The sequence below is a fragment of the Lissotriton helveticus genome, chromosome 5_1 (assembly GCF_964261635.1).
Source record: "Lissotriton helveticus chromosome 5_1, aLisHel1.1, whole genome shotgun sequence".
Classification (NCBI taxonomy): domain Eukaryota; kingdom Metazoa; phylum Chordata; class Amphibia; order Caudata; family Salamandridae; genus Lissotriton; species Lissotriton helveticus.
In genome coordinates, this window is record NC_136065.1 from 1,684,095,225 (window position 1) to 1,684,122,491 (window position 27,267).

Sequence of the window (27,267 nt, forward strand, 5' to 3'; positions counted from 1 at the left end):
GAAAATAGGCTCGTGGAAAGAAAGACGACCAGGGCAGAGATAGTGAGAGGTGGGCGAGGGAAAAGGAATCAGTCTAAGGAAGAGGATATTAATTGAATACTAGATGGCCCAAGGAGTGGTCTTTACCTAAAATTGTCTATACCTAGATGGGGCTGATTTGATGCCACACACACCCGGTACAGAATATGTTCTTGTCTGATACCAACTTGCCCAGCCCTGGCCACACAAAGGAGGCCCCTCTGGTCACATCTCTGGTCATGCAAAGGCTCTCCTTGGTCTTATGCCAATTTGCACAGAAAGATTAGGCGAATATTTATTATTAGAACAGCCTTGATCACATGCGAGTTGACCCAGCTTTCGTCAGGCTAAGGATGTAGTAAAGGAGACTACACAACACAGGGTCTTCCAAGTAGAGTTTAGTGGTGTGAAAGGAAGGCAGCTTAACAGCTACATGCTTCTGGCTTTTTCTCTCTCCCCAACTGTCTCTCCCCGAAAACCTCGCCAACACGCATTCCAAGACCCAGCCGCCCGCCATCATTCTGTACAAGATTAGAACACCACACACCTACCCCTTAAAAAAAAATTCTAATACAAAACTATTTACAAATACAATATCAATTAATCTGCAAACTATGATTTCCCCAACACTGAAAATCTTTCAGCTTTATGGAAACAGTGTGTTCGAGGCATATGAACTGCAGATTCTACACTTTGCATTAGATCGCCACCTGGTGTTGGGTTCGGATGATTGCATGTTGTTGTCGTCTTGGAAGAAGTCTTTGTAGTCACGAGATAGGTGACTCCTCCCTTGGACGATAGTGCGCATGGGCATCGACTCCATCCTTGGATTGTTTTTTTCCGCCACTGGGTTTGAATGAAACTTTTCCGCTCCGGTTCGAAATCTACTTTTCAAGTACTTCGACGCGTAAAAATGTCTTCAAACTTCACCAAACAACTTTCAATACCAATAATCATCGACTAGACTTCGTTGGCTCGATTCCAGTCATCAACGCGGGCCGTTGGGCCTACCCACGCCGTGAGGCCTACACCTCATGGAAAGGACGCCATTCAAAAGATGCCCCGAGTGTGGAGCAAAATTTCCACACAGTGACCACCATGAGGTCTGTAACCTGTGCTTATCGCCAGACTACGATGAATCCAGCTGCCCAGCCTCTGCATCCTTTCGATCGAAAAAGACCATTCGGGATCGGAGGGCCCGTCAACGCGACATGCAGAGATCAGCGCCGGAACCAGTGGATATCTTCGGCGAAGGTCCATGTGTCCTGTAGGAAGATTCCGATGATCTCCAGATCGTATCCGAGGCAGATGACTCCGATGACTCCATACCTTTGGGTCAACGTGTGAGTACCACTGTCCCTACCACAGCCCAAACACCAAAATCGAAGGCAAATGTCAACACTCCGACTGCGGGGCCCAGTCGAGACAGCAAAAAACACTTCGAAAGCCCCGCCATCGAGCCCGGCTCCGAAGAAAATAATGAAGCCTTCCGGGAGCTCTCCATACCGAGCAAACCGCATGTGCTGATACCACCTGCTCTCTCGGCACCGAAACAAAAAAGTCCCATTTCCAAAAGACATTCCGAAACAGTCGACTCCGAGAGACAAAGCGGCTCTGAAAACAACGAAGCCTGTTTCCGATGCCCCGAAAACAGCTTCCACTCCGAAGCCGATACCCTCGATGCTGAAACAAACAAATCCTGCATCCGATCCTTCCAAGTCCACGAAACAGGCTACGGCTCCAAAGACAATACCTTCGGTGCCGAAATCTACGTCAAAGGACTCCACATCGGCTCCTAAGGCTAAAGACGAGCAACAAACAGGTTTGGAACCGAAAAGATCGGCGCCGAAGGCTGTGCCTCAAGAAGAGGAGCTTTTCCAACCAGATCCTTTACAAAAAAAGGATCTACACTGATCCAGAAACAGGACATGTTTCCACCACACCACACAGGAAGAGGAAGTCAGATACAGCACCTACACCGCCTGTCAAGAAGAAGGACTCTGCCAAATCGCCTATGCACCCTTCTTCTCCTGCATCTCCTTCACTTGCTCTTCCTTTAAACATTTAACCTCAAAATTCTCTTCCTCATTCTCCACAACATACACCTTCTCAGGATGTTGATGATGATTAGTATAGCATGGAGGGTGAGACCCAGATGACCCTTTTCCCTACCCAACAGGTTCACCAGACTGGGAGTATCCAAACCCACAGGATGTACCAGATATTCCTGACCCACGTATATTTATCCATCTAAACCTTCTCCTCCAAAAGACAATATTGGGTTTGGACACTTAATTAATAGGGCTGCCATCTATCACAATGTCACCATGCATTCAGATGAGGCAGAGGAAGATTTTTTACTATGCACTTTAAAACACTCTCAAAAATCTGTGTAAATACTGCCAATGATTAAAGGAGTCATTAAACATTCACCAGAAGTGTTTAAAGATCCTGTAAGAGCTAGAATCATATACCCAAGGATAGAGAAAAAGTACAGAGCAGCTCCTGGGGATCCTGCCTACATTAAAGGACAGCTACCCTTAGACTCCCTAGTAGTTTCAAACGCAAGGAAAAGAGCAAATTCCCAAATATCAGGTGAAGCACCACCTCCTGATAAAGAATCAAAGATCATAGATGCTTCAGGCTTCAGGAAAAAGAATAGTAGCCCAAGCTAGCAATACATGGCGCATCACTAACACACAGGCCCTCCTCGCAATATACGACAGGGCTCACTATGATCAGCTAGAGAAGCTCTTACAACATCTACCTGACCAATATAAGGCACAAGCAGATGACCTCATACAAGAGGGTAAGCTTATATCAAATGCCTCCATTAAATGCGCACTAGATGTAGCAGACACAGCATCCACAGCAATAAACACCAGTGTCGTCCTTAGACGTCACACGTGGCTATGCATTTCAGGATTTAAGCAAGAGGTGCAAACTACTATCTTAAATCAACCATTCAAGCAACAACAATTGTTTGGTCCAGAGGTAGACACAGCCCTTGAAAAAATGAAGAAAGGCACTGACACAGCCAAGTCTATGGGAGCTCCAAGCAAGAGAGTCCTTTTGTCGCTCCTTCTACAGAGGAGGCTCCAAACAAGCTGGAGCAGACAATTCAACTTCTTTTAAAACAAATACACAAACATCCTCTAATAAAGGATACTTTAGAGGGGGCTACAGAGGCAACAACAACAAGGGAAGAGGTCGAGGAAATAACAATAATCGAACCTCTCCCAACACAAAACAGTGACTTCCTTCTGCTCCCCCAACAGAATTCCACTCCTGTAAGGGGCAGACTAACAGTTCCTACCTGTCTGGAATTCTATCACAACAGACAAGTGGGTAAGACAAATTATCCAGTATGGTTACTGCCTCGGGCTTACAGCTACCCCTCCACATATATCACCTATACAACGTCCAATGTCCACAGAACATCTAACGCTACTCCAACAAGAAGTTCTCTCATTGCTGCAAAAAGATGCAATAGAGCTAGTTCCGTTAAAACATCAAGGAACAGGGGTTTACTCCAGTATTGGAGCTTTCATAGATTCACATACCTGAATCATTTCCCCGACGTCGAGACGGGAGTCTCCGGTACATAAAAAAGCAATGGTTAGCAGTATAGCCAACTGTAAAAAAGGCCTAGGCCCGTTTTTCTTTTGTAACCCATAACTTTCGTTATGTAAAAAAGGACCAAACTTTTCTCTTAGCCAATCAGAGGCACTCGCCCTCTAGAACATTCCTGAGAGAACCTCTTGCCCCTCAGATTTTCTGCCGGCACGTTGTGCTAGGGAGTCTCCTTTGAGCTCTGCTCAAAATCTGAATTTCCAACTTTGTAGAAGCTGCATATTCAGGCTATTTCTTCTGGATTAGAGATGTTTATAATCTATTTCTCATCTACATTCCTGAAAATGGCTGAAAAGGAGTAAAAGGGTCTGTTTAGAGCCTGTGCCACCTGCTCTAAAAAGAGACTCTACACAGATGATCCACATGAAGACTGTATATATTGTCTTTACCCGGACCACCAAGCAAAGGATTGCAAGGTATGTCGCACTTTCTCTAGTAAGACCCTTAGAGATCGTGAAGGATGCCTTCTAATTTGGCTTCAGAAGATCAAGGCCAGAAAGGAGGTGGTTTTCAGCGATAGTGACCAGGAATCCTCCACTTCTTCCAGGAGATCTCAATAAAGATCAAGATCTCCTCATGCTCATTCCTCAGGGGACCGTCCTGAGAAGGCCCTAAAAAAGACCAACCAAGGGTCTTCCGGGCGTAGTCCTTCAAAATTTCCTCAGAAAAAATCACAGGAGAGTAAAGGACTTATTTAAAAGAGAAAGAATCCAAAAGAGCCTCTTCTGAGCCTTCAAATACACCATCATTGGCTCCGGCATCATTCAAGAAGCCATCCTCTAGTATTCCTGAGGAGAAGGTGAAAAAATCCACATCGTCGACGGGAGCATCGACGAGACCGTCGACGAAGAAATCATCGACTATGGCGACGCCTAAGGTACAAGAGTTACCATTATTGGTATTGGAGCCAGCGTCGATGGGGGCGTCGACGACGGGAGCGTTGACGGCAGGGGCGTCGACGACGGGACATCGTCGACGATGGCAGTGTCTACTACGGGATCGTCGCTGACGGTGATGACAATGAGGTCGTCGACGGGAACGTCGACGACGATTTCTATGTCGTCGGCGAGGAGTGGATCTATGGCGCTGACAACAGCTTTGTCGACGGTGGTATCAACGACTATCTCGTCGACCAGACAAACCCCGGAAAAGAGCAGGAAGAAGATCACGCCAGCAGTAACTTCTCCAAGTAAAATTACTCCATTGCTCCCGTCGCACCTTTTGGAGGAATGTAAATGTAAATGTACAGGAATTTATATAGCGCAAATCACCAAGCGGTTTCTAAGCGCTTGCTTAGGGAACCCGTCCTGGTATTCCCCTGTGAGATAACCCCGGCAGGGTATCCACAAGGTGAAAGCCAGGCATCCCGCCGCGAGGGGCCGTTGTGGAGATTAAGCAAGCTATTGCCCAGAGTCGCAGAGTGTGAACCCATGAATCGAGTAGGCACCGGAGCGAGAATTGTCGAGTCCATGGACATTTTAGGACTCAAGACCCCGCCGAGCCGGGAATTGAACCCTGGTCCCAGGCTGACCTCTGCTTCCAGGTCTGCCTCCTCTAACCAGTGAGCCACACTTCTCACAGAAGAGTCAGAAGATGAGGAGGATGATGAGCCCTTTGGGTATGCCACAAGCCCATCGGAGCTCCATGTAAAATGTCAAGATGAGGATGATGAGGAAGGGTATGGAGAATACCACAGTGTCACTTACCACCGCTACCAACAAAAAACTCGGGAACAGATGGTAGCAATGCCATCATCCATGTTGACGGATTTGCAATCTATGTTGGTGGATTATAAACTGAGGTTTCCTACGTCAGGAGTTTCTCAGGGCATTCCACCTTCACGTCCTCGTTCAATTCCGGCCATTCCAGTACGCAGTACAGAAAACCTGCTGGACACTGCTCCGCTGACACCTCGCGTCCGACAGCAGCAGGATCCTGTGACAACAGATGATGATGATGACCGCGAAGAAGGGGAGCTACCAGAACCCCACAGAGAATGGGATGATTATCTGATTCCTTCTCCGCCTTCGCTCACCCAAGTACCGGCAGATTCTCCACTGGTGGATATTGGTGGATTCCACAACTTAATGGAGAGGGCGGCGAAAAGATTCCAACTGCCAATGAAAACAACCCAAGCAGAATGTTTTCTTTATGACTTTAAAGAGCCATATCAAAGATCAATCCGGTCTGGACCAATTATTGACCACATATGGAAGGAAGGATTGCAGGTCATGACAACTCCAGCAAAGGTTACACCGGTACTAGCTGGATTAAAAATATAAGGCACCTGCAGACGCTCCAGCGTGTTTACTGGGCCATCCTAAACCGGACTCAATCATCTCGCAAGCAGCACAGCAGAAGTCAAAAAATCCAGCAGCACCTATTTCGGCACCTCCGGACAGGGAGGGACGGCGTTTAGATAACGCAGGAAAACAATTCTCCTCCATGTCAGCGCTCCTGGTTCGAGCTGCTAAAGCCCTTGCCATCCTGGGCAGATATGACAGACAGCTGTGGTGCGATGTAGCACCTTATATCGACCTCCTCCCGGAAGACTCTAAGCAGGAGGCAAAGAAGGTTTTACAGGAAGGAGAGAGAACATTGGCTGAAGTTATTGATTGCGCTATGGACATAGCTACCACAGCGTTTCGTTCCCTCGGAGGAGCAGCAGTTTTGAGGCGCCAAGGTTGGCTGAGGTCCAAACTAAGATTCTGGACCTACCTTTTGATGGGGAGGATCTCTTTCGGCGCATGGTGGATGACACCCTTCAAAATATTAAAAAAAGACACTGATACAGCGAAATCCTTAGGTGCATTACAGTACCGGAAGGGGCTTTTTCGAGGCGCCCGTGGAAGAGGACAACCCTCGTATAGAGGTGGATACCAGCAAGGAAGATATACATCCTATCCTTCCTCTTCGCAGCCCTATCGGCAGCAATATGGGCAGAAACAATCGGGAGGCTACTCTAAGTCCACTCCAAGAGGTTCGAGAAGGTCGTTCTGGAAGAGATAATAATAAAAGACAATGACAACCTACAGATTACGGATCCTTCTCCTCCTATCCTGTCAAATGTTCCCCTGGGTGGAAGAGTGACTCATTATTTACCACAGTGGTGGAAGATAACATCGGACAAATGGGTTCTCCACGTATTACAATTCAGACCTACATTAGAATTCCTCCACTTCCCTCCTCCCATGCCACCGACATATCAAGAAGAAAAACACCTATCCCAGATGCGTCTGGAGATTCGGGCAATGCTCCGAAAGGGAGCAATAGAACCGGTTCCGAACTCCCAAAGAGGAAAAGGATTTTATTCCCGTTTCTTCTTGATCAGAAAAGATGCTCTCAGGTGGCGTCCGATCTTGGACTTAAGGTCCCTAAATGCCTACCTCAAGAAACAGTCATTCAGAATGGATATTATGCTGCTCTTAAACCCAGGGGATCAGATGACCTCCCTCGATTTACAAGATGCATATTTCCATATCCCCATCCATCAGTCCCACAGAAAGTTCCTTCGTTTTGCAGTGGCAAAAGACCATTACCAATTCAAGGTGCTACCATTCGGCCTAAAGTCTGCACCGAGGATATTTACAAAATGTCTGGCGCCGGTGGCGGCCTATCTAAGAAGACAAAAACACCAGATATTTCCATACCTGGACGACTGGTTGATAAAGGCACCATCGCAGGAAGCAGCTCACACTTCCACCGTAGCATGCATGGAGCTGTTTGCGGATCGCGGATCTGGGCCTGAACTTGAATGTAGAAAAATCATCTCTACAGCCATCCAGGACAATCAAGTTTCTAGGTGCAATCCTGGATACAACACAAAACAAAGCATTCCCGTCAGTGGAGAGACAGTTGGGACTCGTAAATCTAGCCAAGGGATTCGGCAAAAGAAAGTCTCTTTCAGTCAGAAGATACAAGTCGCTTCTGGGAACAATGTCCTCATGCATACCACTCATTCCCCTATGTCGCTTACGAATGCGACCGTTACAAGAAGAACTGTATGTTCAGTGGTGCCAAGCAAAGGGATCCTTCGAGGAAAAGATCAAAATCACGCGTCCAATGTTGCAGGCAGCAAATTGGTGGACTCGCAGGAACAATATCTCTGCGGGTCTCTCCTACGTGACCGAACCAGCTCCGTTGGTGGTCACCACAGATGCCTCTCTCGAGGGATGTGGAGCCGTCCTACAGGAGTTACTGGTCAGAGGCCGATGGCGCAGACAAGAACAACACCTTCACATAAACCTATTGGAGTTAAGGACAATAGGATTAGCATTGTTGGCCTTCCTGCCAAGAATAGAAGGAAGATCAGTGTTAGTGCGGACAGACAACACAACTGCAATGCACTAGATAAACAAACAGGGAGAAACAAGATCTCTCTCTCTGTCAAAAGAGGCACAGAAAATATGGAATGGGCGCTAGATCACGGAGTGACTCTGAAGGCCATACATCTTCCAGGAGATCAGCGGACAACCTCAGCAGGCAGAAAACGACCTGTCACGAGTGGGAGCTAGATCAGGACACACTGATGACCATCTTTTCCAAGTGGGGAATACCAACGGTGGATCTATTTGCCACAGCCCAGAACAAGAAACGCTGATTCTTTGCAAGTTGGCGTCACCAAAGGGGATCATGGGGGAATGCGTTTTCGATGGCATGGTCAGGCGTCTTTGCCTACGCATTTCCGCCGATTCCCCTCCTGCCACGAGTACTCACGAAGATGAAGAAAGAACCGTGCAGGATAATACTCATAGCTCCTTGGTGGCCCAGGCAGCATTGGTTCACAGAGCTGATCCTTTTATCGGAGACCGAGCCAATATGTCTTTGTCCAATTCCAACACTACTGACAATGGAGAAGGGACAAGTGCGGCATCCAGACCCAACATCATTGCAATTAGCGGCCTGGCTCCTGACTACGGAGAATTTCAGCACTTGAACATTCCAGCAGAATGCAGAGAAATTCTGGCAAAAGCAAGAGCGGAAAGCACTGATAGAACATACAGGATGAAATGGAAGAGATTCTGTTAATGGTGTCAGGAGAATGCCTTACATCCTCTGCGGGAAGAGGCGCATCAGATTATCCCATATTTGCTGAAACTAGCGAAATCGGGATTAGCCCATGCATCTATTAAGGTGCATTTGGTGGCAATTTCACGATACAGGAGAAACTCAGCACGTCCTTCTCTGTGGTCTGAGAGAATTGTGAAGCAATTCATGAAGGGGTTATTTCGAGTTTACCCACCCATCAGGCCTCCACCACCTGTATGGCAACTGAACGTTGTCTTGTCACAACTTATGAAACTGCCATTTGAGCCAATACACAAAGCTGATCTAAAATTCCTCTCCTGGAAGGTGGCTCTTTTAATAGCACTAACATCAGCCAGAAGGGTAGGAGAAATCCAAGCCCTTACAACGCAAGAGCCATTTTTCCAATTCAGGAAAGACAGATTAGTCCTCAGAAGGAATCCAAGATTCATTCCGAAAGTACAAACAGCTTTCCATTTAAATGAGCCCTTAATCTTGAAAAGATTTTTTTCCTCAACCATCGACGGCGGCGGAAAGGACTCTCCACACTCTGGATGTCCAGCGTTGCCTGAAGTTCTATTTGCAAAGGACAAAGCCGTTTAGAAAGTCTACACAATTGTTTGTGGCGTTTAGTGCCCCCAGAAAAGGTTTCCCGTTGTCAAAACGAGGAATCTCAAGATGGATCTCAAGTGCTATCCAGTTCTGTCACCAAGCCGCGGGAAAGCCATTGACTGCACGTGTTCGTGCGCATTCCACAAGAGCGGTATCAACCTCAACTGCTCTATTTTCAGGCGTCTCCATACAGGACATCTGCAGAGCAGCCACCTGGAGGAGTACGCATACCTTCACCAGGCATTACTGCCTAGATGCTCATGCAAGAAGCGATATAGCAGTGGGACAAGCAGTGCTGCGGAACCTTTTCCAATAACGGTGAGCCTCTTTCTCATCCCTCCTTCCTTTCTTTGGTAAGGAAAGCACATTTTATTGTTGATTGATAATGGATATGTCAATGAGAGGCAATATGTCTATGTATATATTGATATGGTTACTACTATGTGCAAGTATCATGTGTTGCCTGTTAATGAAAACAAGGTGACAAAGACAAAATGTGCTATAATTTACTGCTCGCTATTCTGATTCAGGTTTGTGAATCTATGAAAGCTCCAATACTGGAGTAAGAAAACAAGTTACTTACCTGTAACTGTAGTTCTCCAGTATTGGAAGCTTTTATAGATTCACATACGCCCACCCTCCTCCCCTGAGAGGCTCACCTCGGATTGGGTACGGAAAGTATTATAGCACTAGTGCCCGAAAATATGAGGGGCAAGAGGTTCTCTCAGGAGGGTTCTAGAGGGTGAGTGCCTCTGATTGGCTAAGAGAAAAGTTTGTTCCTTTTTTACATAACGAAAGTTATGGGTTGCAAAAGAAAAATGGGCCTAGGCCTTTTTTACAGTTAGCTATACTGCTAACCATTGCTTTTTTATGTACCGGAGACTCCCGTCTCGACGACGGGGAAATGATTCAGGTATGTGAATCTATGAAAGCTTCCAATACTGGAGAACTACAGTTACAGGTAAGTAACTTGTTTTCTTACTCACTATTTCCCAATACCCAACAAGGACGGAACACTAAGACCAATTCTAGACCTAAGGCCTCTCAATCTGTATATACACACACTCAGATCATTTTCACATGATCACTTTACAACAAGTGCTCCCATTGTTGCAACAAGGTGATTTCCTAACCACACTAGACCTCAAGGACGCCTACTTCCACATTCCCATACATCCTTCTCACAGGAAGTATCTCAGATTTGTACTAGAAGGACAACACTATCAGTTCAAAGTCCTTCCATTCGGGGTCACAACTGCACCACGAGTGTTTACAAAGTGCCTAGCAGTAGTAGCAGCACATCTCAGAAGACAACATATCCACGTCTTCCCATACTTAGACGATTGGCTCATAAAAGCCATGTCATTGAATCAGTGTGCCCAACACACATCTCAAACGATTCAAACACTGCACAACTTGGGGTTTACACTCAACTACACCAAGTCACATCCCCAGCCCTCTCATGTACATCAGTACCTAGGGGCTACCATAAACACCAATACAGCTCTAGCTTATCCTAGTCCAGCCATGATACAGAGCATTCAAGCCTTAGTTACAAGGTTTCAAAACCAACAATCTCTCCCAGCCAGAGTGTTCATGCAATTAATTTTAATTTATAATCTTTATTCGATGATTAAAAATCACCATAAAAGTTCAGATAAACATTCAATACATTTGTGAGTTAAATGAAACATTATAATCCATTAAAAACAATCACAGGAATCTCACATTCCCCCCCCCCCCTCCTCTGGTTGCTCTTAAACGAACAGCTACTTTAATAAAATTGATGATGCCGCACAATGTCAGGGGGTCCGATGCCTGTTTTAAAAAAATCAGAGCTTCTTTAGCACATTTTATGTTAGATTTTTTCAAAATATCTACCAAGAATCTACGTCTAGGTTCAGAATAAAATGAACATAACAATACAAAATGAAGGGAATCCTGCGGAGACCTATTGTCGCAGCCGCAGGTTCCCTTCTGCTCAGTGGTGGTGTTCATGCAATTAATAGGCATGATGGCATCTTGCATTTTTATTGTACCATATGCAAGACTGCAAATGCGCCCATTGCAGGAATGTCTAGCGCATCAGTGGAATCAGGCACAAGGACAACTAACAGACCTGGTGTTGGTGGACAACTGCACACATCACTCTCTGCAGTGGTGGAACACCAAAAACTTGTCCAAAGGGCGGCCGTTCCTCGAGCCAGTTCCACAGATAGTACTGACAACAGACGCATCCCTGACAGGATGGGGAGCACATCTGCTCCACCACACGACTCAGGGAAGATGGACCGCTCAACAAAAGGTGCTTCACATCAATCACCTAGAGTTGCTAGCAATTTTCCTAGCACGGAAGTGCTCCCAAATGCACATACAGAACAAAGCTGTCTTAATCCGGACAGACAACATGACAGCCATGTACTACATACAAAAACAAGGAGGCACCCATTCCCTGCAACTGTCCCAGCTCGCACAAAACATTTGGAGATGGGCCATTCCACAAAAGATATATATGCTTGCAGAACACCTTCCAGGAGTTCACAATCAGATAGCCGATCTGTTAAGTAGACAGACACAACAGATTCCCGAATGGGAACTACATCTGCAAGTTCTTCAACCATTCTTTCACAAGTAGGGTCAAGCAGACATAGACCTGTTTGCCACACACGAAAACGCAAAATGCCCAACCTTCACCGCCAGGTTTTCACACCCGTTGGGCAAGGCGATATGGATGAACGGTCAGGCAGATTTGCGTACGCTTTTCCGCCAATCCCACTAGTGGTACGCAAGCTCAGACAACAGTCTCTCAAACTGATCTTAGTAGCTCCCACATGGGCACGCCAACCGTGGTTTACCACACTGCTAGAACTCGCTCTAGTTCCATACCAAAAACTGTCTCTAACGCCATCCATGCTAACGCAGAACCATGGCGACATCAGGCATCCAGATCCAAGACAACTGAATCTGGCAATCTGGCTCCTCAAGTCTTAGAGTTTGGTTACCTTACCCTGCCACCAGACTGTATGAATATCATTAAAGAAGCCAGAAGACCTACTACTAGAGCTTGCTATGCTGCTAAATGGAAAATATTTGCCATTTACTGCACTAATAATCAGATTGATCCTTTAGATGCTTCCATCCAAAATATTATCTGTTACCTTCTCCATTTACAGAGATGTAATCTAGCGTATTCATCTATATACGCTTTCATCTTGCAGCCATTGCGGCATATCTACAAAAAAGACAACATATGTCATTGTTTAGAGTACCAGCAATAAAAGCTTTTAAGGAAGGATTAAAAAGAATTATTCCTCCTAGGTTACCACCCTCTCCAGGGTGGAACCTAAACATTGCCCTTGCCAGGCTCATGGACCCACTTTTGAACCTTTACACATATGTGAACTGCAATTTCTCACATGGAAAACAGCTTTCCTCATTGCTATTACCTCTCTTAGAAGAGTTAGGAGATTCAAGCTTTCACTATACAAGAACCATTCTTACAATTACACCGTAACAAAGTAGTTCTAAGGACTAATCCTAAATTCCTTCCTAAAGTAATTACTCCTTTTAATCTAAACCAATCTGTAGAGTTACCAGTGTTTTTTCAAAACCCAGACTCTCTAGCAGAGAGAGCTGTACACACACTAGATGTCAAAAGAGCTCTGCTCTATTACATCGATAGGAGCAAATCCTTTCGCAAAACAAAGCAACTATTTGTAGCTTTCCCTCCACTACATAAAGGCAACCCCATTTCTAAATCAGGAATTGGAAGGTGGATTGTTAAATGTATACAAATATGCTATCACAAGGCAAAACGCACATTAACAGTTCCTCCTAGAGCGCACTCCAGACGCAAACTAGGAACCTCCATGGCTTTCTTAGGGAACATTCCCCTAAAAGACATCTGCAAGGCAGCAACATGGTCTACAACACACACCTTTACTAAACACTATTGTGTTGATATGCAAGCCAAGCAGCAAGCTGCAGTAGGCCAAGCTGTCCTCAAAACTGTCTTTCAAACTACTGCAACGGATACAGGTGACCACTGCTATGGGAGACACTGCTGCACAATCGATGCAAAGTGTAGAATCTGAAGCTCATATGCCTCGAACGGAAAATGCTACTTACCAGTATGCATCTGTTCTTGGCATGTAGAGCTGCAGATTTCTACACGCCCTCCCGCCTCCCCGGGACCTGTATCTGTTCCAGTTTTATCTTAATTAGATCTACTCGCATGGACATCCCTTCTTTCTTTCTACTGACTTCATCATTTCCCATCATGGCGAAAAACAATACAAGGATGGAGCCGATGCCCATGCGCACTATCGTCCAAGGGAGGAGTCACCTATGTTGTGACTACAAAGACTTCTTCAAAGACGACAACAACATGCAATCATCTGAGCCCAACACCAGGTGGCGATCTAATGCAAAGTGTAGAAATCTGCAGCTCTACATGCCAAGAACAGATGCATACTGGTAAGTAGCATTTTCCTTACTCTTGCGCTTTTCCATACCTCTACATCTTGCCTATCCTTGATCATACAGTAGTCACTTAGCTTCCCATCATTCATCACACTAGTGCTTGAAACTGACCATATGACCCAGACATCTGACTCCCTACATCTTCAAGATCACCACTACCTGGTACCCATAACCCATTACTAACTCCATTGGGACCTGCAATTAGTTTCCCCCCCATCGTCAGACTCTCGCCCTCTAAGTCCCCCTCCTGGTACTATTCTGTCCACCTCCACATGATCAAAACCATCATACGCACCAACGCATGTGTCACAATCCTCCATATCAGACGATCCATTTGCTTTCACTGAAACCCCTTTGCACACAGAAAGTCATCTGAAGTTCCATATTTTGCCTCCTTCAACTCTGCTTTACTGAAACTTTCAACCATCTTCACAGTATTCGAGTATTTAGCCATTCTCTTATTGAACACACACCCCTGTCTCACCTGTACCATTTCGCTTATCTTCAACTCGAATCCCACAGCGGGAAACTCGTAGCCACTGTCCCTCATTTTCCATTGAGAACACACCACACGCTCCTTGACTTTAGCAAAATCAATTTCCGTATCTTACGCATTTCTCACCTTTAACAACCAGGGCATAAGTTTAGATCCCAGCTTCCTTCCTTGTAAAATCACAAAAGGAGACTACCCAGTAACAGAATTAGGTGCAGTATGGTACGTTAATAAAGTAGCCCATAAAGCTATCCTCCACTTTAAACCGCTCTTTATCGCCAACTGAATCGACTGTTTAACTACTCTGTTAAAGCTTTCTACTTGACCATTGCAGTGGGTGTGATAATTAGACACCCTTTTGTGAAGAATACCACACCTCCTTAAAAAAAAAGCTGCCCATTACCATGCTTACAAATTGTGAGCCATTGTCAGATATAAGTTCTTCTGGTAACCCTTCACGACAAAAAATGTAATCTAAAAATTCATTTACCTGCAAGGATGTAACCTTCTCTACAATTTACAACTCTGGCCTTTTGGTAAAATAGTCCACCGCTACTATAGCATACAGGTCCTTACGAGGTAACATTCCAAATGGCCTCAATCCCTTATCTTCGCCAAGAACCTTGGGCTTATTCAATAACATCAATAGCTAATGGCTTGACCGACTTGTCACTTTTCAGATGGAGACTGCACTCCCTTACCCAATTGTCAATCATACCATCTATGCCAGGCCACCAGTAGAAGTCACATACCCTCCTCTTAGTAGTAGACCTACCCATATGACCTTCATGAGCCAACATAAAAATGGATTCTCTTAACTTCTGTGGAGGAACAACTTTATCACCTCTCATGACTTTACCATCAGAAAACAGCTTTTCCTGCTTGACTTTAAAAAATGATGCTACTTCACCACTCAATTTTCTCTCCTCTGGCCAACCTTTACTAAAATAGGTTAGAAGCTCTTTTAAAATGCATTCAACGTGCATGGCTTCCTTGCACCTTTCTTCAGATATAGTTTTAGTTGTATTCTCACTTACACACTAGTTATTAACATCATCCAGAATGTATGCCACATCACATTCCACATTCTGTACCTTCGCGTTGACTCCATCCTGAACTGGTATCCGTGACATACAATTGGCATGTGCATTGGCACGCCCAGGAACATATTCCACCACACACTGGTATTCTTGCACTTGGGCAACCAACCTTGCTAACCGAGGTGTTAACATGCTCCCACCTCCAGAAGCCAGCATACTGATCAACGGCTTATGGTCAGTTCTCAGAATAAACTCTGTCCCCCACAAAAACTGGTGAAAATGTTGTACTGCCCATGTACAAGCTAACAATTCTTTCTCTAGAGTGGCATAATTGTACTCTGCACCACGCAACATCCTGGAGGCATACAATACCACCCAATCCGTCCTTCTGTATGAGTACTGCCCCTAGTCTGACACTACTAGCGTTCACTGATACTATACATTCTCTTCCAATCGCTTATGAATTTTAAAATGGTGCTCCAACAGTCTCCTTTTTCGAAAGTTCAAAAACGTTCTGCCTGTTATCGCCCCACATATACTTAAGCAATTGCTGCAAAGTATGCACTTTAGTAGAATAGTCCTGTAAAATTTCCCATAGTATTCTGTTAACCCCAAAAAGGACAATTGCTGATTCTTTGAGACAGGTGCAGGAGCTTTCAAAATGCTCTCCACATGGTTATGTTTAGGTCCAATACCCTCCTTTGAAATTACATGTCCCAAATACTCCACCTTGTCCTGCCTGAATTTGCGTCTAGAGAATTTTAACGCAAGACCTCTGTCTTGCAGTCTTTTCAACACATCCACTAAATTCTTATCATGTTCATCATGTGTTTTCCCAAAAATCTAAATATCATCTTGGAAGGCAGTGCCCCGCCCCCAACACTTTCTAACACATTCTTCATTAAACATTGGAACACAGAGGCTGCACTTGCCAAACCAAAGGAAGAGGGTGTTTGTCAATCCAAATTTCCTTATTCAAACTGTGTAAATCCACACACAAACGGAGGTTCCCCAGTCCCCTTAAGAGACAGCACAATAGGAGATACCCAAGGAGAAGACTCTATGGATTTATTAATGTTTTTCTCAACCAGATCACTTAGCATCACCTTACGTTTGTCTCGGTAGGCTAATGGCACATTCCTTACTTTGTGCCTCACCAGTACTGCCTCCTCATTAAGTATGATTTTGTGTTTAAAATCAGCATATTTTCCTAACCTTCCTTGATAAAGACCTAGGACCAATTTCCTTATTCCTGTGACATATTCATCATTATCAGCGACGGGAACACTCACGGGCTACAGAGCAATCACTAGAGAATCCCTGAAGTTGCCACAGCATGGTGACCCACAGCAATGACCATTACCGTAGCTGTGAAAGCCGGCCTCACACCAGATCAAATGTGAGTACTGCCTTCCCTGCTTCTTCCCACTCTTCGACAGTTTGTGTAGTAAAGGAGATTACACAATGCGAGATCTTCCAAGTAGTGTTTAATGGTGTGATAGGAAGGCAGCTCAATATCCAACGCTGCTGGCTGTTTCTCTCTCCCCAACCATCTCTCCCTCGAAGCCTGGCCAACCCGCATCCCAAGACCCAGCCGCCCACAAACATTCTGTAAAAGATTACAACGCTACAAAGGAGAGTCTACCGTGTCCAGTACTAGTGACTCACAATCAAAAAGGTCTCTAGGGCACAAGGCCGCCTTTGCCGCTCCTCAGTCACAAGGAGGAATTCCAGGTAGTGATGTGATCCAGCTCCCTGCAAAACCAAGGGAGTCCTCTGGTTTCTGACGCCAGTGAGTTTAGCTGCGGTGTCGCTTACCAAGCGGATCATCAAGGCCATACAACCTCCCTAGCCAGAACAGCATTCTGCAGGTAATGCCGCCTTCTTTATCAGTACCATGTAGAATTATGGACTGGTAACTGTGACTAATAGGGATGTTTTTAATTTGAGGGGTTCCGAGTGAGATGAAATAGACCACAAAAGTGAAGCTTGAGTCATCTCTGATGTCACTTATAATATCCAAGGTGAAAAACATCTGTTATTCACTTTTTAGCTATTTATAAATCTATGTTCTATATGGCCGCCAAAATCATCTGCTGCTGCTTCCAGCATAACAGTGGCAGAGGATTAATGTGGGAGCAACACACAACATGGCCTGTACGTCACCCATCCCCGCCACTTCTGAAAATAACCCTCCCCACACAAATTGAGAAATAAAACAAAATGCGTGGCTTTCTGTTTCTCATCACCATCCTATGCCCTCCTGCTTCACCTAAATTTGCACTCCTCTTGAGAGTGGAAAGGCAACACTTAATGTTATTTTTCCCTCTCAGCGCAGGTTTGCAGAGACTCGTGCAAATAGGGGAGAAGGCGGTTAGTGCAGGCACGGTGCCACACATGTCCTCCTTTCTCAAGTCTGTGGAACCCTAGATGAAGGGGGAGACTGCCAAGTTTCATTCCACATTTGGTTCGGACGCTCTGGAAACATGGGCGAGGAATCAGGATGAAAGGGAAGAGAGTGCAACTCCCCCCCCCCCCCCCCCCGATTACATCAAAACGGTGTAACCATTTTGGTTACCCACTGTTATTATCCCTGCAGTGAATAAACACATTTTGATCTGTTTATTTATGGCTTTCATTGAAAGCCTTTATTGTGAACAAACAGTTGCATTTGTAATCCTGGAAGCGACCACCTCAAGAACTAGCAGTGGACGTAGCCAGCAAAATAGAGCCCGCATAGTGATCTTCTGAAACTCATCAGTCACACAGTGTAATAATAGTCTGCTCCCATTTTGGAATATACAGTTTGCCCTCATGATGCAAAAATAAGACTTCCATGTTTTTTACCAAGGGAGAAATCCATGTTTTGAGGCCTTTGAGGAACAAACTGTCTGGACTGGAGCAGCCTTTGTTCCAGAAAGTTAGTATCTTTTGCACATATAATGGAAAATACAATTGTGAACACTCTAAACAGAAACAAATAGCCCCGCTCCTCCAAAAACTGTGTACCTCAAAATCTGTTGCGAGTTGGTTTAAATGACCAATGGTCTGATTCCCATTCAGAAATGGGTTGTTACTGTTAAAGTTACAGCTAATATTTGAGAAACAAAGATCAGCAAGCCAACTACTTGACCAACCGTGCTGTTTGACAATCCTGATATTTGAATCCTCTTGAATGCCAGGGCAAAAGCTTGGCTGAACAGTTGCTACCTGCCAGATCCATTTTTCATCATCTGGGTCCTAGTCTTTAGATCTGTTGAGTTAGCGCAAAAAATGGCTGTGTTTTCTTCATACTAGAAGTCGGCTGACAGGTTGGTCACATTCCTATTTGGTCCACATGCTACTCTTGGAGCTGACTAAGACTTGAAGCCTTTACAATCTTAAACACAGACCCACAGTGACCTCCACTTTACTGTAGGTCCAGATCCTTCAGGGCATTGGGCAATCCTGACCTGAGCTTGTGTGTTTTCATAGTGCTACCACATGTGCAAGTTTCTGGTCAGCCTCTAGGATTAGCTAATACTCTCAATGTGATCCATATTGGTCTTTACAAGCGGGGTGCTTTAGAGCTCATACGAGAGAACTTGTGGAAGGGGGGATTGTGACTAGTAGAGAAATGTCTGCACTAGTGGATAATCTGGGCATTTGTAGGCAGGCTTCAATGATGACAGCTGGCAACAGCATAAGAGCTGAGAATGGGATTGGGACAGTGATGGGAAAATGGAGAAACAGGAAAGCAGTAAAGGGAGATGGTGGGATAGATGACGTGGAAGCAAGTAGAGGAAAGAGGAAGGATGGGGAAAATAGTCAAGGGATAAGTAAAGACATTGGAAGGAATAGGGTTAGAAATGGGAACCCGTGGTCTCTGCTCTAAAATCTTCTGATGACTCTTCAATCCTAAGTATTTTTTGACTGATCTGCTTCTTGCCCTTCCATGCCAAAGTTCTTGGAAGGGAAATTAACGGCCAGCTATCTAACTTTATCCTTGGCAATAGCACCATTGATCAAGCCCAGTTCTGGCTTCTGTCCTCAACATCATACAGAGGTGGCCCAGGTCTCTGTCGTATAATATGGAGCAAGGAAGCACTGCTTTGCCAGATCCTATTAGTTATCTCTGCCAACTTTCAGACCATGTCTCTCTCCGCCCGCTTGTATGGGCAAAGGACCAGTGGCAGTGCTCTTGCTTGGACATTCTCAAGCTGTCAAAATTCCAACCATCACCTCCAACTTGAACAACTCTCTTGTGGAGTCCCTTATGGTGCATGTTTGAGCCCTGTGTTCAATATTTAAAGCTCTCCCTATAGACCAGTATATCCATTCCTTCATCCTCCCCTTCCTGGCATATGAAAGGTGTACATCTAAAGGGAGGTTAAGGGACTCAACTGAAATCACATGGTCATTGCAAGAGACCGGGTCAAAGGCAGAGGGCGATAGAGGTTTGGCTCGCATTAAGATACAGAGCATGGAGAGCCCCTCAAAAATAATACCCCAAATAATTCTCTGGCTTGACAGCAACTCAGCACACGCACAATCCACTCTTCAAATTGTAAGTATATAACCATGTATGAAAGCTGTTGCAGACTGGATGAATGGAAATTCTCTCAAATGGAATTCTGACTGGACATTTGGGATTGGGGCACATATACTAAACTTTCACACCGAACAGCAAGTATTTTTGCTGTGCTGCGTTGCATGAAACTGAGACAGCAGAAAAGCACAATATTTATAAAAATATGGAGCATTTCTGCTCTCATTGCGCTGGCTCACTGTGTGCAGTCTAGCGCCAACGCAAGCATCCTTGCACCATAGCGCAAAGGTGCCTGCTTACAGGCAGGATTGGTTTTGTGCAGGCAGGGAAACCTTCCTGCACAAAAACAATCTATAGGCATTTTCCTCTTACTGGGGGTGCTGCAGAATGCAGTTCACGTAGAAAGAGGAAATAATGAGGAGAAATAAAGGTCTTTCTCCTTGTTACACCTCCACTTGGGAAGGTAACATTTTGATGCATTGCCAGGTTTACAAGCCTGAAAATGTACCCAAATCCATAGTGGATGCATGGGAACGTCCATGCTCCACCCATGGAACGCCTCCCAAGTTGAAATATAATTTAACGCAGCACAAGTACCTACCTTGCATTACGTTTCTTTACAAAGCCACGGAAGGCCATGCAAATTAGGCTGTGCATGGTTTTGTAAATATTACTGAAGCCTTTGCGTTGTCCTTGCTTCGCCTTGCAAGAAGCAACGACAATGCAAAGGCTTCATAAATATGGGCCCAAGTCCAGATTCTGGGGCGTTCCCCCCTCATTTGGCCAAATAGTTATTGGAGACAGTATTTCTGGACCTGTTCACTCCCTTTTGATTCCATTCATGATCTCGGCTTCCTCTTTGATCAATCTCTTCCACTAACTACTCCGATGAGCATCGTTTTTATCTATTTGCTGCTTGAAAAATATCATCCCGGAGTCTTATCACATTGTAGTTATCCAGGCGGTGATACCAGCAGGCCTGGATTTCTGCACACCCCTTTATTTGGGACTTCCAGTTTACAACAGATGTCGCTTACAGCTTATTCAAAATGCTGCGCTCATCCCCTTTTTTGCTGCTGCAAGAGATGGAAGAGTACTAGAAGGCTCTGTTGGCTCCCCACTGCTAAACAGTCTTTGTTTTATGATACAGAGCAGGTAATGGCATTGATCTTTAACCACTTCAGCGCTAATGACAAGGGTAACTCGTCATGGACTTTCCATTGATTTCAATGGAAAGTCAATGGAACACCTCGCACACCCTTAGCAGCCAAGTGGTTAACAATACACCAGTAGAACTCTTTGGTTACTTGTTTCTTGTTCCTATATTCAGGAAAGCTTACCTTGGTAAAGACCCTTTGACCTTTCTGACTTCCAAACATTCAAATTCACCATTTCTCAAAGTTGCCGATCAGACAAACCAACTCACATCTTCACAGAAAGCTGATACCATGGCTGTTTGTAAAACATTTTCTCTTTTGGTCTACGCTAACTACACCTTTTATAAATATATTAAAATATTTTGCAAATCTGATCGGGATTTACAGGTAGAAAAGGAGAAGAAGAAAGATAGGTGGAGAAATAGACAGATGGAGTAGAAGGAATTAAAAGTAAGGCAGTGTTTAAGGAAAAGAGGAGGCCTCACAAAGTATAGGATGATTGTAAACTGGGGTAGGTGAGTACAACAAAGAAAAGGGGAATGGTGTAGAACAAAAGTAAGGAAAAGGGAGAGGAAAGACAGGGTTGAGGTAAAGGAAGTCGGAGAATGCAAAAAATGGAGGCAGGGTGGAAAAAGAGAAAGATCAAAAACTGGGGAAAACACATGGCAGCATAACAAGGTGAAAGGATGGAAAGAGTTGATTGGGCAAAACGATATGGGAGAGAGCAGGAATGGAAAGTGGATGATGAGAAAAATATGGATGGGTAAACAAACGGCTGGAAGGAGAAAGTTCGAAGGAGAGATGAAAAAGATGGAGAGAATGACTTGGAGAGATGGAAAAAGAGGAAGTGGATGTCTGGGAAGAAAGAGGTAAAGGCAAGAAAGTGGCTAGTTGATTCCTTTTTCCATTTCAATCTCACTTTCTCCACCTTTCATTCGGATACCCCTCTTTTTTTCTGTCACTCCTGGGTTCCAACTTACTTACTCTCTGCTCCATCTTGATCTTCTTCACGGTTCTGTTTCACATCTGTGTCGGCTCCCAATTTTACTTTCTTCCTCCTGAAAAACACCTCGCAATTCTACTACCATACGAAATTATATGTTCGAGGCATATCAGCTGCAGATTGCACTTGGCATTAGATCACCACCTGGTGTTGGGCTCAGATGATTGCATGTTGTTGTCGTCTTGGAAGAAGTCTTTTGTAGTCACGAGATAGGTGACTCCTCCCTTGGACGATAGTGCGCATGGGCATCCGCTCCATCCTTAGATTGTTTTTTTCCGCCACTGGGTTCGGATGAAACTTTTCCGCTCCGGTTCGAAATCTACTTTTCAAGTACTTTGACGTGTAAAAACGTATTCAAACTTCACCAAACTACTTTCGATATCAACAAACGTCGTCTCGACTACATCAGCTCGATTCCGGTCGTCAACACGGGCCGTTGGGCCTACACCTCATGGAAAGGACGCCATTCAGAAGATGCCCCGAGTGTGGAGCAAAGTTTCCACACAGTGACCATCACGAGGTGTGTAACCTGTGCTTCTCACCAGAACACGACGAATCCAGCTGTACAGCCTGTGCGTCCTTTCGATCCAAGAAAACCATTCAAGATCGGAGGGCCCGTCAACACGACATGCAGAGATCAGCTCTGGAACCTGTGGATATCTTCGACGAAGAAGTTCCGCTCGCTCCCGAAAAAGATTCAGACGATCTCCAAATCGTATCAGAGGCAGACGACTCAGATGACTCCCTACCTTCGGGTCAGCGCGTGAGTACTACTGCCCCTACCCCATACCCACCACCCAAGTCGAAGGCAAAGGTCAACACTCCGCCTCCGGGGCCCAGTCGGGATCGAAAAAACACTTCAAAAGCCCCGCCACCGAGCCCGGCTCCGAAGAAAATACTCAAGCCTTCCGGTAGCTCCTTACCGAGAAAGCCGCACGTGCTGATCCCACTAGCTCCCTCGGCACCGAAACCGAAAGAAGTCCCGGCTCCGAAACCATTGACTTCTAAAGACAAAACTATGAAGCCAGCGTCTGACGCCTCGAGGTCGACGAGACCAGCTTCCACTCCGAAGCCAATATCTTCGGTACCAAAACCTAAAAGGTCTGATTCTGATGCGCTCAAGCCCTCGAAACAGCCTACGACTCCTAAGGCTAAAGACAAGCAGCAACCACGCCCGGAACCGAAAACAATCGGCGCCGGCAAAGGTTCCGCAAGGAGAAGACCTTTTCCAACCTGATCCTCTACAAAAGAAGATCTACATTGACCCAAAGACAGGTCATGTATCCACTACACCACACAGGAAGAGGAAATCAGACACAGCACCTACACCTGCAGTGCCTGTCAAGAAGAAGGACTCTGCCACATCTCCTATGCACTCTTCTTCTCCTATACTTCCTTCTCCTTCATCTCCTGTTCCTCTTAACAATTCACCTCAAAATTCTCCTGAAAACTCTCCTCCTCATTCTTCACCACATACACCTCCAAATGATGATGAGGATAGCATAGGCGGAGGGGTAGACCCTGATGAGCCTTTTCCCTACCCTGTTGATGATACAGATTGGGAGTACCCAAACCCACAAGATGTACCAGATATTCCTGACCCACATTCATATCATCAAAACCTTCTCCCCCAGAAGACAATATTGGGTTTGGGCACTTACAGCCTGATTCATGAAGCTAAATTGCACTCGCAAAGGGCAAGATTCTCAGAATCTTGCCTTTTGCGAGTGCAATTTTGGCATTTGGGATTCACAATCCCAAATGCAAAAATCGCTAATGAAGAATTAGCTAATATGCGAGAATTAGCATTTAAGGAATCTCTATTAGAGATTCCTTAAATGCTATTCATGACACTTTCAAAAATTGCGATTTTGCAAATTTGGGCCGCTATTTACCGAGAGGTCAGACCTCTCGGTAAATAGCAAAAACTTAGAAAAATGCTTTTAAAAGCATTTTTCTAAGTTGCATGTTGCACACACACATGTCCTTTGGACATGTGTGTGCGCAACACCTGTTCAAATGTGCATTTTAGGGGTGCTACAGGGTGTCCTTTGGACACCCCTGGCACCCTTAAAATCGCTATCTTATTTGCGAGTAGTAAATTGCTACTCGCAAATAAGGGATACTCCCCATTCATTCCTATGGGCCTTTTGGCCCATAGGAATGAATGGGGAGTTATTCCTTTTTTTGCGAGTAGCAATTTTCTACTCGCAAATAGAGAACATGTAGGAATCGCTATTTATTTAGCAATTCCTACATGAATACCGTTTTGCGTGTCCTCAATAGCGAGTCGCTATGATTCGCTATTAGGGCCACGCAAAACGGCCCGTACATGAATCAGGCTGATACTGAATAGGGCTGCCATTTATCATGGGGTCACCATGCTTTCAGATGAGGTAGAGGAAGATGTTTTATTAGATACGTTTGAACAATCACAAAGGTCTGTTAATTCTTCCTATGAATAAAGGGGTCATCAAACATGCTCCAGAGATATTTAAAGATCCTGTACGTGCTAGGATCCTAAACCCTAGAATTGAGTAAAAGTACAGGCTGCTCCTGGGGATCCTGCCTACATTAAAGGACAGCTACCCTTAGATTCCCTATTTGTTTCAAATGCTAGAAAAAGAGCAAACTCACAGACATTAGGTGAAGCACCACCCCCTGATAAAGAATCTAAGGTGATAGATGCTTCAGGCAAAAGGATAGCTGCACAAGCTACCAATACATGGCGTACAGCTAACACACAAGCCCTCCTTGCAAGATATGAAGGGCTCACTATGATCAGAGACATTACTACAACATCTACCTGACCAATATAAGGCTCAGACAAACGACCTTATACAAGAAGGCAAGATAATTTCAAATGCCTTAATCAAGTGCACACTTGATGTAGCAGACACTGCATCTAGAGCTGTAAACACTAGTGTTCTAATAAGACGTCATGCGTGGCTACGCATTTCAGGATTTAAGCCGGAAGTGCAAACTACAATCTTAAATCAGCCATTCAACCAACACCAATTGTTTGGACCAGCGGTAGACACAGCACTTGAGAAAATGAAATAAGATACAGATACAGATACAGCCAAATCTATGGGAGCTTTGCAATCCACACAAGCTAGAGGCTGCTTTCGTCGCTCCTTCTATAAAGGAGGCTCCAAACAGACTGGAGCAGACAATACAGCTTCCTTCAAATCCAATACACAGATATCCTCCAGTAAAGGATATTTTAGGAGGCGGCTATAGAGGCAACAACAATAAAGGAAGAGGTCGAGGTAACAACAATAATCGAACCTCTTCCACCACAAAACAGTGACTTCTCTCTGCTCCCCCAACAGCACCACACTCCTGTGGGGGGCAGACTAACACAGTTCCTGCCTGTCTGGAATTCCATCACAACAGACAGGTGGGTAAGACAAATTATCCAGTATGGCTACTGCCTCCAACTTACTGTCTGCAGAACATCTTATACTGCTCAAACAAGAAGTCCTATCACTTCTTCAAAAGGACGCAATAGGAATAGTTCCATTACAACATCAAGGAACAGGGGTTTACTCGCTGTATTTTCTAATACCCAAAAAGGACGGGACACTAAGACCAATTCTCGACCTCAGGCCCCTCAATCAATATATACACTCAGATCATTTTCATATGATCACTTTACAACAAGTGCTCCCATTGCTGCAACAAGGCGACTTCCTTACAACACTAGAACTACAGGACACCTACTTCCACATTCCCATACATCCTTCTCACAGGAAGTATCTGAGGTTTGTACTGGAAGGACAGCATTATCAATTCAAAGTCCTTCCATTCGGGGTAACAACTGCACCGAGAGTGTTCACAAAGTGCCTAGCAGTAGTAGCAGCACATATCAGAAGACAACAGATGCATGTCTTCCCATATCTAGACGATTGGCTCATAAAAGCCAAGTCATTCAATCAGTGTGTCAAACACACACATCAGACAATTCAAACATTGCACGACTTAGGGTTCACAATCAACTACACCAAGTCGCACTTACAGCTCTCTCATGGACATCAATATTTAGGGACTACAATAAACATGTCTACAGCTCTAGCGTATCCCAGTCCAACAAGGATACAGAGCATTCAAGCCTTAGTCACAAAGTTTCAACATCAACACTCTTTCCCAGCCAGAGTGTTCATGAGACTAATAGGCATGATGGCATCTTGCATCTTCATTGTACCATATGCACGACTGCAAATGCATCCGTTACAGGAATGTCTGGCACAACAGTGGAATCAGGCTCAAGGACAACTAACAGACCTGGTGGACAGCCGCACACATCGCTCTCTGCAGTGGTGGAACACCAAAAACTTGACAAAAGGGCGGCCGTTCCTCGAACCTGTTCCACAAATAGTACTTACAGCAGACGCATCTCTCACAGGATGGGGAGCCCATCTCCTACATCATACAACTCAAGGGGAATGGGCCATTCAACGAAGATCGTTCCATATAAACCACCTAGAGCTGCTAGCAATATTCGTAGCACTCAAAACATTCCAAGTACAAGTACAAAACAAAGCTGTCTTAATCCGGACGTGCAACATGACAGCTATGTACTATATACAAAAACAGGGGGGGACACACTCTCTACAGCTGTCCCGGCTTGCACAGAACATTTGGAGATGGGCCATTACACAAAACATATATCTATTAGCAGAACACCTTCCAGGAGTTCACAATCAGATAGCAGATCTGTTAAGACGACAGACACAACAAATTCATGAATGGGAACTACATCCGCAAGTTCTTCAACCATTCTTTCACAAGTGGGGTCATCCAGACATAGATCTGTTCGCCACACACGAAAACGCAAAATGCCCAACATTTGCCGCCATGTTTCCACACCCGCTGTCCAAGGGCAATGTGATATGGATGAACTGGTCAGGCAGATTTCAGTACGCTTTTCCACCACTACCACTAATAGTGCACAAGCTACGACAACAATCGCTCCAACTGGTTTTAGTAGCTCCCACATGGGCACGCCAACCGTGGTATACAACTCTGCTAGAACTATCCCTCGTTCCACACCAAAAGCTACACCATCCCTGCTAACGCAAAACCATGGAGACATCAGACATCCAGACCCAAGTCAACTGAATCTGGCGATCTGGCTCCTGAGGTCTTAGAGGTGGTTATCTTAACCTACCACCAGACTGTATGAATATCATGAAAGAAGCCAGGAGACCTACTACTAGAGCTTGCTATGCTGCTAAATGGAAAAGATTTGCCATTTACTGCAACAATAACCA

At 45.0% G+C, this 27,267-nt stretch overlaps 1 protein-coding gene across 1 annotated transcript in view; it reads left to right on the top strand.

The window, feature by feature from the left end:
- ZFHX2 (zinc finger homeobox 2) overlaps positions 1 to 27,267 on the top strand; it is a 527,257-nt gene that overhangs the window by 451,927 nt on the left and 48,063 nt on the right. The window lies entirely within an intron of this gene.